At 44.3% G+C, this 14,490-nt stretch overlaps 1 pseudogene; it reads left to right on the top strand.

Moving 5' to 3' along the window:
• Positions 1-14,490, top strand: part of LOC135505509 (utrophin-like) — a 224,123-nt pseudogene that overhangs the window by 187,934 nt on the left and 21,699 nt on the right.

Genomic DNA, 14,490 nt, shown 5'->3' on the forward strand with positions numbered 1-14,490 from the left:
CTTTAATTTACACTCCCTGTGTGTTTATTTACCTGTCTGCGGAGCGTTATACCCTCTGGCAGACTCAGGCAATTTTTCTCCTGTGTAGCACAGAGCTGTAGCCCAGGGTTGCTGCTCAGCTGTGGAGTGAGTCTGTCTGGATTTACGCTGGTCGCTCACGCAGACACACATAAATCCTCAGTAATGGTGTTTAACTATTGCAGATTATGCAGATGCTAGAGTCAGGTGACGGGAGGTGTGAGTTATGTCCCCCTCTCTGTCTCCATCAACTAGTAGCTTCAACGAATGTCTCTCTTTCTCCCCACATCTCTTTATCTCACCCCTTTTTGATATATCCTCCTCTATCAGTATCTTTCCATCTTTGTATGTCTCTCTCTCTCTTTCTTTCTCTCTCCTTCACACAGACACACACTCACGCACGCACATTCCAGATCTATACAGCCACTCCTCAGATCGATTACCCCACCATCCTCATTCCACTCATCTCTCCACTCTGTCTTCCTTTTCCTCGCTCCTCTCTCTGTGCCTAAGACATAAAATACATTACCAAAAGTATGTGGACACCTGTTCGTCGAAATTCTAATTCCAAAATCATTGATATTGAGGTCGAGCACTGATGCTGGGTGATTAGGCATGGCTTGCAATCGGTGTTCCAATTCATCCCAAAGGTGTTCGATGGGGTTAAGGTCAGGGCTCTCTGCAGGCAGGTCAAGTTCTTCCACACCAATATTGACAATCCTTTTCTGTATGGACCTCGCTTTGTGCACAGGAGCATTGTCATGCTGAAACAGGAAAGGGCCTTTACCAAACTGTTGCCACAAAATTGGAAGCACAGTGTTGTCTAGAATGTGATTGAATACTGAAGCATTAAAATTTCCCTTCACTGGAACTAACGGGCCTAGCCCGAACTATGATAAACAGCCCCAGACCATTATTCCTCCTCCACCAAACTTTACAGCTGGCACTATACATTAGGGCAAGTAGCATATACCTGGCATCCGCCAAAATCAGATTTGTCTGTCGGACTGCCAGATGGTGATGCGTGATTCATCACTCCAGAAAATGCATTTCCATTGCTCCAGAGTCCAATGGCTGCGAGCTTTACACCACTCCAGCCTATTCTTGGCATTGTGCATGCTGATCTTAGGCTTGTCTGTGTGGCTGCTCGGCCATGGAAACCCATTTCATGAAGCTCCAGGCAAACAGTTATTGTGTTGACATTGGATCCAGAGGCAGGTTGGAACTTGGTAGTGAGTGTTGCAACCAAAGCCAGATGATTTTTACACGCTTAAGCACTCGGTGGTCCCATTCTGTAAGCTTGTGTGGCCTACCATTTTGCGGCTGAGCCGTTGTTGCTCCTAGACACTTCCACTTTACAATAGCAGCACTTACAGTTGACCGGGGCAGCTCGAGCAGGGCAGAAATCCGAACGGTGGCATCTTATGACGGTGCCACATTGAAAGTCACTAAGCTCTTCAGTAAGGCCATTCTACTGCCGATGCTAGTCTATGGAGATTGCATGATTGCGTGCTCGATATTATACACTTGTCAGCAACAGGTGTGGCTGAAATAGCCGAATCCACTAATTTGAAGGTGTGTCCACATACTTTAGTAAATATAGTGTACCACCTGCAGTGGTGCGTACTTGACAAATGCCTTTAAAAGGTGGAGAAAAGGTCGAAAATTGGGAAGGGATTCTTTGAAATGCTGCAAAGGAAATGGTGGCTTGTAGAAATATGACTGTTCAAAAAATAATCACACACACTGTTAACTGCCTCCCACCTGCTCTTCCTTCATTACATGACAAATGGGATTTCTAACAAAGAGACATATGTTAATTTGAAAGACGCATTGGAGCCACCTACCTTGCTGTGTTATGTGTCGTTGACCACCCTTATTTGTGAGAGCTCAGGATAAGGCTGTACACTACATTAACTCTAGCAGGGAGTCTGATGAGTTTAGGAGTTGTGTGGGTTGGAGTTTGAGAGCGTGCATTTGGGGACTCATCTTAAAACACATTAACTCAGACTTTTGTGTGGAGTCAATAACACACAATAACACAGAGATGTACACGTTCTGACAAACACAAACACACACTTCTGTCAACCCGAGCAGAGGCGGCAGTAGCGAGCGCGGGCTAATGAAATTCCTCCTGAACATATGGCAGTGTTTCTGTGTTCCCAGCACCCTCTCTGTCTGTCTGTCAAGCAAGGAAAGGTGTCGGAGTGCACATGTGTTGTTTACCCCCTTATAGAGGAGAGGAGAGGGTGATAGAGGATGACAGGAGAGGGGAGGAAAGAACATTGTTAACAGACATTGTTAACCTTTCTAGGGCAGGCGTTCTGCTAGCGGAACCCCGCCACAACATTCCTCTGAAAAGGCCGTGCGCAAAATTCAAAAATAGTTTTTAGAAATATGTAACTTTCACACATTAACAAGTCCAATACAGCAAATGAAAGATAAACATCTTGTTAATCTACCCATCATGTCCGATTTCAAAAATGCTTTACAGCGAAAGCACAACATATAATTATGTTAGGTAATAGCCAAGTAAAAAAAAAAGACATTTTTCCAGCCAAAGAGAGGAGTCACAAAAAGCAGAAATATAGATAAAATGAATCACTAACCTTTGATGATCTTCATCAGATGACAATCATAGGACATCATGTTACACAATACATGTATGTTTTGTTCGATACTGTGCATATTTACATTGGCGCGTTACGTGCAGTAATGTTTTGATTCCAAAACATCCGGAGAGTTTGCAGAAATACTCATCATAAACATTGATAAAAGATTCAACTGTTATTCACAGAATTAACGATAGACTTCTCCTTAATGCAACCGCTGTGTCAGATTTCAAAGAAACTTTACAGAACCCAAAACAGCCAGAGGAATATCCGCCATTTTGGAGTCAACAGAAGTTAGAAATTACACCATAAATATTCACTTACCTTTGATGATCTTCATCAGAAGGCACTCCCAGGAATCCCAGTTCGACAATAAATGACTGATTTTTTCCACAAAGTTCCATAAAGTCCATCATTTATGTCCAAATAGCCACTTGTTGTTAGCTTGTTTTGCCAAGTAATCCATCTTCATGAAGCGCAGGCACATAGTCCAGACAAAAACTTGAAAAGTTCCATTACAGTCCTTTAGAAACATGTCAAACAATGTATGGAATTAATCTTTAGGATGTTTTTAACATAAAACATCAATAATGTTCCAACCAGAGAATTCCTATGTCTGAAGAAATGCACTGGAACGAGAGGTAACTCTGTCGGGAGCGCGCGTCATGAGACCAAGGCACTCTGCCAGACCACTGACTCAAAGAGGTCTCATGAGCCCCTCCTTTATAGTAGAATCCTCATTCTAGTTTCTAAAGACGGTTGACATCTAGTGGAAGCCGTAGGAAGTGCAACTACATCCATATCGCAATGTGTATTCGAGAAGCCAAGCTTTGAAAGACTACAAATCTCAGATGTCCCACTTCCTGGCTGGATTTTTCTCAGGTTTTCGCCTGCCATATATTAGTTATGTTATTCTCACAGACATCATTCAAACAGTTTTAGAAACTTCAGAGTGTTTTCTATCCAATATGAATAATAATATGCATATATTAGCATCTGGGACAGAGTAGGCGGCAGTTCACTCTTTTTTTATTTTACCTTTATTTTACTAGGCAAGTCAGTTAAGAACAAATTCTTATTTTCAATGACGGCCTAGGAACAGTGGGTTAACTGCCTGTTCAGGGGCAGAACGACAGATTTTGTACCTTGTCAGCTCGGATTTGAACTTGCAACCTTTCGGTTACTAGTCCAATGCTCTAACCACTAGGCTACACTGCCGCCCCGGGACTCTGGGCATGCTATTCATCCAAAAGTGAAAATGCTGCCCCCTATCCCAAAAGAGAGTTAAGTTAAAAAGTGAGTGTCAGGGCAGCTTGTCCCTCAAGACCTGTTGAGCTGCACTGGCATACAAGTGTGCTTGAAATAATCAGGATTTAATATGTGTTTTGGTATTCAGTGAAAAGATAGAATATATAATACAACATCATGCAAACAATAATGATAAGGAAAACCTTTTTCTTCAGTATGGAACACTCAACACATGCAACAGTGTGTGTGTGGGGGGGGGGGGTGAGTGTGTGTATGGTGGTGTGCCATGTAGGCTAGTTGTTGTAGAAACTCCAGCAACATCTCTGTATGGTATCACATTTGACACCACAGTATATTCAGCACTCTGCACAAACAACATCATGTGATCAAGGCTTTGCATATGAAAATACCCTTCCCTCCCCTTCATTTTCAGAGTCAGTGTGGGAGTCTACTGTTGGCTTTGTACATACCAGTCAGTCCCTTTCCCTAATACACAAATACACAAAGTCTCCCTGATGGTGCCAGGGACATGCTTCAATGCAGAGACAAGTTTTTGTTTAGGTGTGAATTTCAATGAATCTGTTTTTTTATGCAATGTGTTTAAAAATAATTCAAAGAATTGTTTTTACCAGAAAATAGTTAAGCCAACAGTTATTCCTTCACATTTAGTCAGAAAGGGGCTACTAAGTGTATTACGACTATTCTATATCAGGGGTATACATTGAACGTGTTTGTCATGTGATCATTGTGAATTTCTAACTTTTTTCTATAGTTGCTGGTTGTTGACAGTGACAATATCATTCCTGTCGATCACGGTGGTTAAATGTGGTTACTCAGTATATCCAGGGAGGTTGGCTGTAGTTGCGCTGTCCTTTGGCCTGCTGCCATCCCAGGGAAAAGTGAACTCTTAAGGCCCAGCATCACTGACTCTCCAGGCCCCTTACTCCTGCTGCCTGTGCTCTATACAGCAGCAGCACCAACATTAGGCAGAGCTAAACGCTCCAAAGTTCGTCCTCTCTCCTTCCTCCCTCACTCTCTTCATCTTTTTCATAAGATGGCACCCTTCCAGCCTGTCATGAGGAAAATTGGAGGAGAGAAAACCGTCTCATCACAGCAGTGTGTCTGGTTTTGAAAAAAATCTACTGAAACCCTAGTTGGTGTTGTCCTCTCTAAAAAAAATGTCCTTATGTCACCAGTTAACGGGGGTGCACAAAGTGCTAGCAGACTGCAGACAGCAGTCCCAAATAGCGAAATCTCTCCTTCACTGAGTGATCATGTACAATAGGAGTCTCATTTTGGCAGAGAAGTGACTACAGCTTTCTTTACCAATGCGAGACACACACATCCACAATTCAGCATTTTGCGTTTGAATGTCTCCACTTTCTTATTGCGAACTATAACACAAGGAATGATCGAACTTTCAGAGCTCACAAGCAATTACCTTAGCATCTCAAACGTCCTTTCCTTCTCTTCCTGTCACATTTATATTTAGCAACTGTTATTTTTCGGTACATTAAATTCATTTTTTTCGGCACTGTGCATTACAAGTTTAGACATTTTGAAGTCTGCAAATTAAATGTAACTGTAATAAGGGAATGGCACAGATAGGATATGGTATCTCGGTAATGCTGGCAAATGTCAAGTAAGCCTAATAATAGCTGCACATTTGTCCTTGCAATCAGTGCTGAATTTAAAAGGCATACTTAGCTACTACAGTAAATACAGGCTTGGAGCTGCATAGCCTTGCTTGTAAGTTAATATTCCACTAAAATTATTAAATAGGAACTCAGTTACAATATCACTTGAAACTTAATAGTTTAATTACTAGAAACCATTGGACCATAGGCTTAAGACGAAAGGAAAGATTTTATTTGGAGCAGGCTTTGAGAATAGGATGAACTTGCTCCTAAGGTCAGAGTATTTTCCTCTATAATAGTAAAGGTTAGAAATTGGTGTGGGCAAGCTGATACTAGACCTGTGCCTAAGAGCAACATCTACCTGGTGTGCTGCGTGCTCCTGTTTTCACACACTTCTGGCTGTACCAAGCATCGACCCTCTTATGCTGTTGGTTGGAACCCTACCACCTGTACTCTCCTCCTGTTGTATTTGGTTCTTGAACGTTTTCCTGTTATGTGGTCCTAAATATAGATTTTCTGTGGTGCCTTTCCTCTCCTCCCCTTCCCTCCCGTCTGTTTCTCTTGCAGTCCCGTCACTCTCATCAGCATGTGTCCGGAGCAGTATGAGTGAGTATCTGCATGTGTCCCCCCTCCAGATCAGAATGTTCCCCGACATCTAAAACTCACCACCCCAACCACCCCCTCTCAGCCGTCACACCGCATGTTGCCTGTCTGCCCGATCCACCAAGCAAGCACTTCCTCCTCCTCTTCCTCACAGCATCCTCTTCCTCCTAATGTCACACCCTGGTCGAAGTATATTGTGTTTGTCTGCATTTATTTGGTCAGGCCAGGGTGTGACATGGGTTTTTTGTGGAGTGTTTTGTCTTGGGGGTGTCTAGCATAGTCTATGGCTGCCTGAGGCGGTTCTCAATCAGAGTCAGGTGATTATCGTTGTCTCTGATTGGGAACCATATTTAGGCAGCCATATTCTTTGAGTATTTCGTGGGTGATTGTTCCTGTCTCTGTGTTTGTTGTCACCAGATAGGCTATATAGGTTTTCACGTTCCGTTTGTTGTTTGTATAGTATAGTTTTTTCATTCATCATTAAACATGTCTCAATGATACCACGCTGCATTTTGGTCCGCATTTTGCACACACTTGGTCGTGTAGAAGTTGAGAATATATACAGTGCATTCGGAAAGTATTCAGACCCCTTCATTTTTTACGCAATTGGTTATGTTACAGCCTTATTCTAAAATGGATGAAAAACATTTTCCCTCATCAATCTACATACAAAAACCCATTATGACAAATGTTTGCAATTTAAAAAAGAAAATGATGACACTCGAAATTGCATTGTTTCCATTGATCATCCTTGAGATGTTTTTACAACTTGCTTGGAATCCGTCTGTAGTAAATTAAATTGATTGGACATGATTTGGAAAGGCATACACCTGTCAAAATATTGTCCCACAGTTGACAGTGCATTGTGGAACAAAAACCAAGCCATGTCGTCAAAGGAATTGTCCGTAGAGCGCCAAGACAGGATTGTGTTGAGGCACAGATCTGGGGAAGGGTACCAAAGCATTTCTGCAACACTGAAGGTCCCGAAGAACACAGTGGCCTCCATCATGAATGGAAGAAGTTTGGAACCATCAAGACTCTTCCTAGAGCTTGCTGCCCGGCCAAACTGAGCAATCGGGGGAGAAGGGCCTTGGTCAGGGAGGTAACCAAGATCCCGATGGTCACTCTGACAGAGCTCCAGAGTTCCTCTGTGGAGATGGGAGAACCTTCCAGAAGGACAACCATCTCTGGGGCACTCCAACATGCAGGCCTTTATGGTAGATTGGCCAAATGGAAGCCACTCCTCAGTAAAAGGCACATGACAGCCCGCTTGGAGTTTGTTAAAAGGGCTCTCAGACCATGAGAAAAAAAATGTGGTCTGATGAAACCAACATTGAGCTCATCATCACGTCTGGAGGAATCCAGGACCCGCTCATCACCTGGCCAATACCATCCCTACTGTGAAGCATTGTGGTGGCACCATCATGTTGTGGGGATGTTTTTCAACGGCAGGGACTGGGAGACTAGTGAGGATCGAGGGAAAGATTAATGGAGCAAAGTACAGAGAGATCCTAGATGAAAACCTGCTTCAAAGCGCTCAGGACCTCAGACTGGGGTTCACCTTCCAACAGGACAACAACCCTTAGCACACAGCCAAGGCAATGCAGAAGTGGCTTCGGGACAAGTCTCTGAATGTCCTTGAATGGCCCAGCTACAGCCCAGACTTGAACCAGATCGAACATCTCTGGAGGGACCTGAAAATTGCTGTGCAGAAACGCTCCCCATCCAACCTGACAGAGCTTGATATGATTGAGAGTTTGAGAGGATCTGCAGAATGGGAGAAACTCCTCAAATACAGGTCTGCCAAGCTTGTATTGTCCTACCCAAGAATACTCAAGGCTGTAATAGCTGCCAAAGGTGCTTCAACAAAGTACTGAGTAAAGGGTCTGAATACTTATGTAAATGTAATATTTCTGTTTTAGTTTAACATAACAAAATGTGGATAAAGGGGTCTCAATTCTTTCCGAGTGCAATGTATTACCACCTATGTCGTCTACACTGTTGTCCATTAAATTAGAGACAGTAGGGCTAGCCTCCCTTGCAAATATTATGGTGCCCCCTCAGTTTCAGCCATTCCAAATGCTATACCATCGAGAGCATCCTAACTGGTTGCATCACCGCCTGGTATGGCAACTGCTCGGCCTCTGACCACAAGGCACTACAGAGGGTAGTGTGAATGGCTCAGTACATCACTGGGGCCATGTTTCCTGACATCCAGGACCTCTATACCAGAGGAAGGCCCATACAATTGCCAAAGAATCCAGCCACCCCAGTCATAGACTTGTTCTCTCTGCTACTGCATGGCAAGCTGTACTGGAGCGCCAAGTCTAGGTCCAAAAGGCTTCTTAACAGCTTCTACCCCCAAGCCATAAAACTACTGAACAGCTAATCAAATGGCTACCCCCCCCTCCATATTTACGCTGCTGCTACTCTCTGTTTACTCTCTGTTTATTACCTATGCATAGTCACATGTGACGAATAACATTTAATTTGATTTACACTGACAGGATTTGACCACCTGGTCTGATCCATCCTTCCCTTTCATGAACCATTAACCCACAGCTCAATGCACCTCACTGTTACCAGTTAACAAGCTGCCTTGACGCACACACACACTCATGCAAACGCAAACATACACATACTGTACACGCAGACTCTGTATTAGCATACTAGCCCTATCCCAGTGTTAGCCGTGGGCCAGTGTAGGGCCAGTAATCCACTGTGTTCCCCTCCCAACCGCATGGATCTATCACAACAACAACACTCCACCCGTGCCCAATGGGATTGGACCAGTGTGGTTCTGAACCTCTCATCCCAGTCACTGTACTTGTAATCCATCTCATGTCATAATTGGTTCCCATATTGTAGTGGCTGATCCTCTGGCTGTTTGACTGACCTCTGTCTGAATGTCAGATGTCTGTTGTCCACTCGTTATGTCACATTTCATCTGGTCACCTAGAATGGTGCACTAGCCAGCAGCAGTTTCTTCTGTAACCAGTAATGCTTCGTAGGCATTGACCCCCAACTTAACGTTCATTAACTCATCTGTGTTTCTCAGACTGGCTCAGATGGAATGCTCCAATGGTTCTCTGCCCACTGACAGCAGCTCAACTACAGGAAGCATGTAAGTAAACATTAGTAACCACAAGTAACCATTAGTAAACATTAGGTTTCTCCGTTACCCTACTGTCCACCTACTTGTCAACCTTGAGGTTAGACTAATGGACTTCATATCTCTGTCATGACTACCTGTGTTATGTTTGGCTCTGTGGACTGTCTCACCCTGTCATAAAATATTGAAGTCTCTCAGTTAATTCATGTGTTAGAGTTTTGAGTGGCATAAAAAAAATATATAACAATTATATATGATTATTATTGTCATTATTTGGTCTATGATAATAATTGAACAAGCCGAGAACAATAGATAGATAAGAGGATGCGGAGAGAATGGGGGAGAAGGAGGAGAAATGGAGATGGAAAAACAGAGGGAGGAGAAGAGTTTGAAAGATAAGGATGAAAAGAGTGCGTTAAAGCGAGAAAGATGGTTTGCTTCGATATAGATTAAAATGAATGATCTTGGAGTGGGAAGATGGTTATGGGAAGAGAGAACTTTCAAGAGAAAAGGCGGGGCGAGAGTGGGGATGACAAAAGATAGAGGCAGTAAGCAATACTGAAGCCGCAGATTTGTGTGTGTGTCTGTCTGAGGGAGAGAGAGAAAGAGAAAAGAGAGAGAGTTTGAAAGTGTTAAGACCTAATCCCAACTGAGATTCGTATCAGGGGAATGAGTTCTCTGAGCTCTCTGATGCCCTCTGAGGTCACACACACACAGCTCTCTGTACACCCTCTGTTGCTATGATCCTATGTTTAGAGGGGGGTTAGAATGTGATGATCCCTCAACCTGCTCTGATAAGAGGGAGGAAGCCGAGCTGAAGTCTGCAGATATCACTTAGATGATCTGCATGTGTGCATGTGTGCGTTCACTTATGCACATGTGGGATTTGGAAATGGTTTTCAGTGAGGACACATTGGAAAAAATCAATCCACACACGAAGGCGCATCAGGCGTGTTTGATGGAGCGGGAGACAACTGCGTAAGAGAGAAACATAAGCAGGAACACGGTGAGCATGATAGACAGATTGGAGAGGGATAAGAGAGTGATAGAAATATGGAAGAAGTGCGAGCCCTGTAGCACTCTATAGCCATGAAATACCTTGAAGGCTGGTCATGGCTCTGTCCAATTCGCATATCGCCCCAAGAGATCAACAAATGACGCAATCACTATTGCACTCCACTCTGCCCTCACCCACCTGGACAAAAGGAATATCTATGTAAAAATAGAGGGGGGTTAGTACTACTCCAAGCTCAGGACTCTGGGTCTGAACACCCCCATATGCAACTGGATCCTGGCGAGGGTAGGTAACAACACATCCACCATGCTGACCATCAACACAGGGGCCCCTCAGGTGTGTGTGTTTGGTCCCCTTCTGTACTCCCTGTTCATCCATGACTGCGTGGCCGCGCACGACTCTAACACCATCATCAAGTTTGCTGACAACACGGCGGTGGTAAGACTGATCACCGATGACAATGAAGCAGCCTATAGGGAGAAGGTCAGAGACATTGCAGTGTGGTGCCAGGACAACAACCACTTCCTCAAAGTCAGTAAGACAAAGCAGCTGATCGTGGACTACAGGAAATGGCAGGGCAAGTAGTGGAGTGGGTCGAGAACTTTAAGTTCCTCTGTGTCCTTATAACTGAGATTAACATGGTCCAGACACACCCACACAGTTGGGAAAAGGGCACGTAAGCACCATAAGGACCTCTACACCAGGTGGTGTCAGACCCAAACAATTTTCAAAGACTACAGCCACCCAAGCCGTAGACTGTTCTCTCTGTTACCGCACAGCAAGCGGTACCGGAGCGCCAAGTCTGAGACCAACAGGATCCTAAGCAGCTTCCACCCCAGGCCATAAGACTTCTAAACAAGACTGCTAAATAGCTGATCAAATGGCTACCCAGACTACCTGCATTGACCCTTTCTTGCACTGACTCTATGCACACACACTGGACGCACACACACACATAGCACACACACACATGCATACTGATGACACACACACACCAACATTCACACTCACCACATTACACGGCTGCTACTGTCTATTTCCTATCCTGTTACCTAGTCACTTTACCCCTACTTATACACTATGTACGTAGCTACCTCAATTACCTTGTACCCCTATCGACTCGGTACTGGTACTCCCTGTATATAGCCATGTTGCTTTAACTCATTATTGTTATTCATTATGTAATTATCATTATGCCACTAGAGATTTTTTACAATTTTCTTTTGTATCTTCGAATCAAACGTTATTTGTCACATGCGCTGAATACAACAAGTGTAGACTTTACCGTGAAATGCGTACTTACAAGCCGTTAACCAACAGTGTAGTTCAAGAAGAGTTAAGAAAATATTTGCAAGTAGACTAAAATAAAAAGTATGAATAAAATGCAACACAATAAGAATAACACTAACGGGGTTATATACAGGGGGCACCGGTACCGAGTCAGTGTGCAGGGTAATTTGTACATGTAGGTGGGTGTGAAGTGACTATGCATTGATAATAAACAGCGAGTAGCAGCAGTGTACAAAAGGCGTGTGGGGGGGGGGCAATGTAAATTGTCTGGTGGCGATTTTATTAATTGTTCAGCGGTCGTATGGCTTGGGGGTAGAAGCTGTTAAGGGGCCTTTTGGTCCCAGACTTGGCGCTCCGGTACCGCTTGCCGTGCGGTAGCAGAGAAAACAGTCTATGACTAGGGTGACTGGAGTCTCTGACAATTTTATGTGCTTTCTTCTGACACCTTCTATTGTATAGGTCCTGGATGGCAGGAAGCTTGGCCCCAGTGATGTACTGGGCCGTTCGCACTACCCTCTGCAGCGCCTTACAGTCAGATACCGAGCAGTTGCCATACCAGGCGGTGATGCAACCGGTCAGGATGCTCTCTATGGTGCAGCTGTAGAACCTTTTTAGGGTCTGGGTACCAATGCCGAAACTTTTCAGGAAAAAGGTTTTGTCTTGCCCTCTTCACAACTGTCTTGGTATGTTTGGACCATGATAGTTCATTGACGATGTGGACACCAAGTAACACGAAACTCTCGACCCGCTCCACTACAGCCCAATCAATGTAATTGGGGGCCTGGTTTTCCTGTTGTCCACAATCAGGTCCTTTGTCTCGCTCACATTGAGGGAGAGGTTGTTGTCCTGGCACCACACTGCCAGTTCTCTGACCTCCTCCCTATAGGCCGTCTCATCATTTCAGTGATAAGCCCTCTAAGCATATCTAAACTCTGCGTTATTAGAAAACGACCTGTAAATAAGCAGTTCACTGTTACTCTAAACACCTGTTGTTTCACGAAGCATGTAACAAATACAATTTGACTTTGTGAGTGTCCATACTCACGTGTTTGTGCTCCTTTCAGCCATCTAAACGGCAAAGTGCGTCAGACGTTTTGGGATGAGGATCAAATTTGTCAATGTTCTCCTAATTTTGTTTTAATTCCAAGACTGCGCCCTGTGTCAGTTTTAACAGGCAAATTAGCGATGCTTCCTTTAAAAGGATTAATTGCCTGGAATCTGTGGACAAATGTGTTAACACCCGTAAATCCTGTCTAAGCTGTGTGATGCGTTTGGACGACGGCCAGGCTTAACACTGAGTTCAGCATGTACTCCTCTAAGGATTCATTCTGATTCCCTTTTATGTCACACTGAATGATTTCAATCTAGGTCATATCTAGGTCTGTTCCACCTACACTTGATCTTTCAAGAGTTCTTCATCTCTCCAACACCACCTGTGTCTTAGAACGCTCAGTTATACACACACACATATACATCTTTAATTGTGTGTGTGTGCGTGTGTTTGTTGTTGTGCTGTGCATTTGTGTCCAGGCAAGCCAGAGAGCTGCTTATTATGTGTTATCTCCAGCCAAGCCTAAGTGTGGTCATTGATGCTGCTGTTAATCACCAAGGTGCCAGGATTCTGCCTGTGCTTCCTCTCTTCTCTGTCTCCTTCTCCCCAGTATTTCAATACCTCTCTTTTTAACCTTCTCTCTATGTGACTCTTCCTTTTTCTTCATATGTTTCTCACTCTCTCCCTCTCGCTCTGTCCCTCCCTTCTTCCTTCCTTTTCTCCCTCCATCAACTCCGCTCTTACACACCATCTGATTTGGCTCTAGTAAAATCAAGCTTTACCTTTAGGCTTAAACCAGGCTTCTCATTCAACTCTGAATTCATTTTACCCACTTTGCATCACAGAGAAAAACTACACAAAAATCCCCTGAAATGAACCATTTGATGACCCCTCCTCCCCCTCAAACCTCCACACAACCGACTCCATAGCACCGGTCCCAGGAGAGAAAAGGTTTGAAATCTCATCTGAAGTTTGGCATGAAAGAGTTCTCTGCCTAATTTGGTCACTCAGCTTCATTGGGATGCCTGTGCTTTGTGAAGTTCTAGGCACAGAGCCCTGAACACACTGTTGCAGTATAGCTGGCAAAATTCTACCCTACCACTGTAAGGATCGACGCTGGTAGACGAGAAACGGGTACAGGGAGAACATTTAATTAGCAACGGACATGGAACAGGACAGAAACAGCGTCTGTACATAAACACATAACAGCATTAAAGCTGACACCGGGAACAAACGGGGGAGAAGACAGTTATAGAGAGGGTAATCAACAAGGTAATGGAGTCCAGATGAGTCCAATATTGCACAGCTGTAGGTAATGAAGGTGACAGGTGTGCATAATGACGGGCAGCCAGGTGCCCTTCAAGCGTGACGGGGATGGGCGCTTGCCGAGCCCACAGAGGCAAGACCTCTAGAGCCAGCTAAGGCGTGGAAACCCGACGAGCTAGCTGAGGCACCCCCGGTTCCATCAGCGACGACACCTGGACCCGACGTCACCAATCAAAAAATAAAGACCTCCCTGACGCTTCGTATAGTGGTGTCAGCGTTCTGTAAGGAACAGCGCTGGAGACGGGAAGCAGGTACAGGGAGAATATGTTTTTTAAACAACGGACTTGAAACAGAACAGGAACAGCGTCTGGGCAGGGGAAGGAGTCCAGGTGAGTCCAGTGAGAGCTAACACCATCCCAACCGTGAAGCACAGAGGTGGCAGCATCATGTTGTGGGGGTGCTTTGTTGCAGGAGGGACTGGTGCACTTCACAAAATGGAAGGCATCATGAGGTAGGAAAATTATGTGGATATATTGAAGCAATATTTCAAGACATCAGCCAGGAAGTTAAAGCTTGGTTGCAAATGGGTCTTCCAAATGAATAATGACCTCAAGCATACGTCCAAAGTTGTGACAAAA

Source organism: Oncorhynchus masou, chromosome 19, assembly GCF_036934945.1.
Source record: "Oncorhynchus masou masou isolate Uvic2021 chromosome 19, UVic_Omas_1.1, whole genome shotgun sequence".
In the NCBI taxonomy this organism is placed as follows: Eukaryota; Metazoa; Chordata; class Actinopteri; order Salmoniformes; family Salmonidae; genus Oncorhynchus; species Oncorhynchus masou.